Below are 6,590 nucleotides of genomic sequence, written 5' to 3' on the forward strand. Positions count from 1 at the left end.
ACACCTTGACAGTATGTCGTTTCTTTTAACAACACAGTATCAGGAAAGAGGTTTTAATACAAGCTTTTAGTTTACTCCTCAATCCTGTCACATTGATATATGGTTTTATGAAATGCATATTTGGAAATAGATATTGTTAAACCAAACAACACGTAGAATAAAGACACGCTTAAAACTGTCTTACTTTTTTACATGGGAGTTTTATAACAATATGAGATATGGACTGTACTTTCTGTAATAAAAATGTGAACCTTCGGTATTTTTTTTTTCTTTTCAAAATAGCATTTTTACCATATTTTTACTATATTTTTACACTAACAATACTGCTTACAGGAAAAAAATATATTTTGCTAGTGTTTTTTTTTTTCTAACACTGAATAAGACGAAAGCATCGCATATCTATTTTAGTGTTTTTCAACCTTAAATTATCTTAACAATTTTAAAGTTTTAATTAATGAATATGGTTTTAGTCTAATCGACAGGTTTGAAAGAAAACAATTTCAAAAATCAAAATGAGAAATCCTTCTATGAAACGTGCCTTTTTATACCATAAAATGCAAGTAATTATTTTATGTTTTAACTGAATTACTGAAAAGTAACGATAGAATATAAACTGACCAATTCACTGTTTCACGCGAAAGAAAATTTATTGTACACATTTGAATCTTTTTTTATATAAAATGCTTCCATTAAGATATATATGTACACAAACTACTCCAAAAGCATTTGAATATAAGCCTAAAGATATCAAAATAAAGAAGAAATTTACACATCTGGTACAGCTAGATCTATTCAACACTTTTTTTTCAATATATACAACAAAATCAACATCTGTTTAGCATTTAAAAAGTTTGTGAAAAGATCTCTCGGAAGTATAGAATACCTGAAGGTGTAAACAACCATTACTTTAGATACATACAGTTCTAAACTTTAAATGCTGCAGTACCATATGAATATTTTAGAATATTATAAATCTTTAAATTATTTGCAAAGTATACAGATGTTGCTACATTACAAACTGTACATGTATGATGTTAGGACATAAGGTTTTCAAATTTAAACATATTCAACCAATGGCAATAGTATCGTTTTAAAACTTTCTGCCTCAATATTTACAATTTGACGTCATGACATTAAACATGACGTTGCGTATTGCGGGAGCGATCTTCACAGTTTAGTTACAACTATTAAAATGCATGAAATGAATGGGCAATTTGTTTAATTTATATGTTAACTCGTGTCACTTATGAAAACTTTGCTCCTGGTGTTCGCTATGTGAAAGTTGTTCCAAACAAATATCTGATCTATACGATTTCTGAGAAGGAAAAATCTGCATTACTATTTACTGGATATTATACTTGGAGCGACATTTTTTACATTTACAAAAATGAAAAAAAAAAACATGTGTTTAATATATAAGTAATAATTAATTTAAAACATAAAGAAAACTTTACAAGCATCACCAAAGAATATTGCCATCATATGTGTCTACAACTCATTATGATATTTTCAATAAGGATCAAGGATTTTTTTTTAATGTGGGATTTAAAAATGTCCTCTTTTACAACTTTATTCTAAATACAGCATTTTATACCAAAGATAGCTTTTGATTTTGTCATCCTCTACTTCATCAAATACAAATATTTCTAAGTAAAGGTTCTTCCACATTAGCAATTACAAATAGCACTAATATAAAGGGTCCTTACCCTAGTAATAGTTTATAAATATTACTGACATAAAAGTTTTCACAATTTTTCAACGAAGCCGTTTTGAGCCATTTTTTGTGGCTTTCAATCTTTCGTATCTTTAGAAGCATAAAGATATTCAAGTAGATATGAGTCCTTAATTAAATAATACTATCACTGCTACGGTTTGAGGAGGGGGAGGAGAGAGGGGGTATGAAAAAAGGACTATGTACAAAATAGAGTTAGTTATGCGTTCCGTTCAGTGTATAATTACGCTTTACTGAATTATTGTTTGATAAGAACACCATATTTGATATCGCTTGTAATTCATCTGGCGTTAAATTGTTGTTCCATGTTTGACAGTTCACTGTAAAATTATAATATATAATACTTTGTTATACATTAATGAACCACTTGAACATAACTGAATGAACCACTTGATAAAACTGCAACCAGACGAAATAAAAGCGGAATTGGTTTGATTTAGTCTGATTATGGGAGATACCGGTAATGAATTCTGCTCGAACCCCCTGCCCCCACTTCCACACACTGCTCCAAGCAATTGTGTGACCAATAGACCCCTTCCCCACACCCCACTCCACTTCCACACACTAACTGTGTGAGCAATAGACCTTCATTGAATGAATGACTGACTCACAGTCCAAAAGGACCTCAACATTTAGCCTACACTTGTATGTTTTTCATTTACAATGGTGATATAGTTTATGTATGACTGTTTACACTCAACGACGTATTTTAATCTTTACAACCATCTATCTCATGCGACCGAAATCTACTTTTAGAGCTACAGGAAATATGATTTCAGGAAGTCTTTTTTATAGGCTGATTAAAGACTTAAAGAAAACGGAAATTTGCTGGTAATTATGAATGAATAAATACACTGCTGCCGTAAACATTGAACTAGGTTTTCCTTTTATCAATAAACTATTGACAACAAAAAATGCAAGGGGATAAGTGCATACATTTCTGTGAATTATAACGCGTAATTACGTAACATTCTATCGATGATTACGATTATTAATGGGATGTTTGATATACGAGGGGGTGTCCGAATATATGGGATTAAATGTGACGGCCACGTTATTCAAGCTAATTGAAGTGGTAATTGCAATTAATTTAAAATTATATGGTCAGACTTGATTATACCTCTTAGCGTGAACACCGCAGCAAAATTATCAATCAACTGTAGTTATCCATATAATACTGAATACCTAATAAAGTACCACATTTACAATTATCAAAAGCATACAAGACACACTTTTCCGCTTAAGTTTTTAGTCATTTATTTGTATTAAATAGCTTTTTGCAAAAACAACTGTTAAACAGTAATCAAATTTTATTTTCATATTTATGTTAAATCGTACACTGAAGTCATATTATATTATTTAATAATAAGAATAAGAATAACTTTACGTACCTTAATTTTCCTGAAAGGTTTCCGTAACCTGCGTCTTGTATTTGCTTTAAATGATTTAATGAATTGGAAAATCACAAATCTTGTTTACTATTGTGTTGATAAGAGGCAATACACCATTGCAGCAAGATGCAATGTATACGTTTTTTGTACGATAGTTAATATGAACAACTGTTTTTGGCTATTTAAGCATTGATCAATTATAAAGTTCAAATTTTATGAAATAGAATTGACGAGAAATTTAATCTGCAACTTAAGACTATAAACTCAAGGTACCCGAAGAAAAGTATAGAAATTATTAAAATATTAGAAAAAGGGCAATGGTTATTATCTAAAAGGCTCAACTGAATTATAGACAATAGCTTGATTTGTACAGAAGATGAAACTTTTCGACGTCTACATATTTCAAATAGAAAGTCTTTTTATCGTATTTCGGATTTTGTAGAATGTAAAAAAAAAGTATTTGTTCAAAGGGCGTGTTTTGCATTCCAAAGGTTTCATTCACACAAGGAAGAAATGGTGTCACGGCTAAGTTGTGGTTTTTGTGGAAATTACTGAATGGCAACTTTGGATAAACATCAACGTTTGCCTAATGATTACGAAAGGGGAAAACATCATGTAGATCCATATGTAACCAATATTTACATCGGTGACATAGTTTGAAATAACGGTTATTATTTGTATAATTTATTTGAAATTTTGGATATTTTTATTAGCAATGAAATTAATTTGATTTAAAAAAATTCAGTTCTAGATGTCTTAAAACTGTGCACATTTAATAGCCAATCCCTATCATTTTACTTTGGCCTTAAAAATAACGTATTACGGGCGTGTCTTTTCATATTGAATTTATTAAACGGATTGAATAAAATAATAAAATGCGAGGCTTTAACGAGCATTTCATCAATTTTACTCAACGAGTGAATAACTGCGATGTGGTAAGACAAATTCGTAATATTAGTTCAAGACATCATAATTTCTTCTTTCTTTACCTGTTATATTATAGACCGAGTAAATTCGACCAACGTCTCCAACAAACGTCAAAGCTTTGTCATACTTTATAGTAATACCAAACTTTATTTCACTCATTCACGACGTCAAGCATGTGATAAAATAAATTTCTGTTTGAATGTCGACTACGTTTTGTACTTGCAAATGAAAATCTGAACAATTTTCTGTCACCTTTCATAAGAGGGTACCACTGTGCCGTACTGAATCGTTTTGTAAAGAGATAAACATAAGACCGTTTGCCAGGTAAATTGTTCTCTATGTGGGCATTTTGCAGTGCACAAAGGTTTTCAAAAAAATGTTTCCGACATTCTTACGTGTAACAAAATCCTAATACTGATATTACAATTAAAACTGTTGCGCCTGTAAACTTGCTCTATATCCTTAACAGTTTCGAAAAATAACAATGATGCATCATTGACTTGAAAGATAACGCACTTTAGCAAAATGTTGCGCATACAAGAAAAAAAAACAATAGAACGTGTGTTTCTTAAATATCTGTAGGAGGACACATCCTTTAAATGCATATATATCTACATGTATATCTTTGTTTGCTTACTCGTAATACATAATATATGGTGACAAACACTGGTCACAATTCGTGCAAAGGGTACCAGAAAAACAGCAAATTAGCTGAAAATATTATGAAATAGAAATGTTTGTGTTTTTGTCCTACTTAAACTAAAACATTTTAATTTATATCCTGTGAAAAAAATGAAAATAACAATGAGGTTAATTGAAACTTTATTTCTAAGACAATATATTACCACTATGATACTGTCTTGCCATTTTAATTAAAATAAAATTCTCACGCATGGTGAAAGCCTTCTCAATCATCTGAAACATTCTTATTAACATTTCATCGCGTGTACTATTAAAGCCTACAAAATACAGAGAATTAAATACAATGATTGAGAAGTATCTTTAATAAAAAAAAAGACATAAAGAAGTAATGTTAAATATCTCCACAGCAGAAATCTGTAGGAAAAGTTGCTTTTTTCACCTAAATGTACAAAATTTACCTGTTTAAGAATTAATATGTTTCCAATAACTCTTCTCCAAAAAGATTTATTTTCCGCACTAACTATATATCCTTTTCTGTTACTGTTTCTTTTTCGGACAAAACACCAAAAACTTGTTACTTGTGCACTTTCTTTGATTTTGTGTCCACCTCTAATTGAATTTATTAGCAGTTGACGTTGTAGTGATCGCGCGCTAACAATGTCCTACGCATTCAAATTGCGATCGCGTGGTCCCAGTGTAGTTGGCGCCTTGAACACTTAGCTAGACAGTGCAGTAAACCCTCATTAACGACGATTTGCTGCCCTCTCAAGCGCGGTCGAGAAGCCGAAGTCCAATTAATATCTTAAAAACCGAATTTGATTTATGAATCCATTTATATTTATTACTGCGAAAGTATCTCCCGTATAGGAATAGCCGTAGGAAAATCATCGTAACAGAAGCGCTTATGTTACAGTCCAGGGAGTATGGAATAGGCTCTGAACAGGTATCGTTACAGATTACCTGCTTTAATTTGCAATGAATCTGCAATATGAGGGTATTCCAACTTGATAATTCACTGCCCTGGCGAAATATTATCACTTAATTCGGAACTGGAGGAGTCTCAAAATTGAAATCTGGTGAGAAGTGGAACGAATTTGTTGCAAATAAATTGCTTTATAATTGAAATTACATCCACTCCTCCCTGAACGAGCCTGTTTTTAATAACTTACCGAAATGGAAAAAATTGATCTCTTTGTTAAGTAACATGGACCTTGTGCGATTGTTTAGACATGGAATATGCGCAAATAACAGCAACAACAGCAAAAGAGCACGTACACTTCCTAAATGAAGCATAACGACCTTAATATTATTTACCTACGAAAATATTACATGTTTAGTAACGCTTTGTCAAACTACTGGCAAAAGGTATACGAACAAGTGGGCAATTGCATTTGGACAACTAAATCTAATTACCAGGAACAGTTGGATAAAACGAATCCAACAACATCACCTATCAATTATGCGACAACTATACCGATTGCGCTGTTGACAAAATGATATTAAAGATGCGCAAATACAATCTATAATTATAAATGTTCTCATTATGTCCCACAGGTCTCGACAGCCAGACAGATTGTAAACAATTTTTGTCATAATGACGACGGCAACAACAACCACCACCACAAACATTAAGTTTTCATAATTTATTATCAGACCATTGTTTCAGTAGCTCATTGGAATCTTATGCTATAATACCATATGCATTTAGCAATGGTAATTATTTACCAGTACAGTAATTAACACCATCTTGGCCTAGTGTAATTGTATGAACCACTTTAAAATACAGAACTTTGCTAACAGTTCCTGTATTTAAACAAATTTGATGATTTAAATCATTTAAAAGTTATGATGTACGATAAAACACTGATAAATATTGGGACTGGTATACACTGATAAAC

General features: G+C 31.4%; 1 protein-coding gene across 2 annotated transcripts in view; it reads right to left on the reverse strand.

The window, feature by feature from the left end:
* LOC123536459 (uncharacterized) overlaps positions 1 to 5,669 on the reverse strand; it is a 49,826-nt gene extending 44,157 nt beyond the window's left edge. Inside the window, exon 1 of one of the 2 annotated variants that reach the window (XM_053528776.1) lies at positions 5,151 to 5,669. The gene's annotated coding sequence lies outside the window, so the exon portion shown is untranslated. The remainder of the gene's footprint in view (positions 1 to 5,150) is intronic. The other variant, XM_045319656.2, reaches the window with a different exon arrangement.
* Positions 5,670 to 6,590: the final 921 nt, after the last annotated feature.

Source organism: Mercenaria mercenaria, chromosome 17, assembly GCF_021730395.1.
Source record: "Mercenaria mercenaria strain notata chromosome 17, MADL_Memer_1, whole genome shotgun sequence".
Taxonomy (NCBI): Eukaryota; Metazoa; Mollusca; class Bivalvia; order Venerida; family Veneridae; genus Mercenaria; species Mercenaria mercenaria.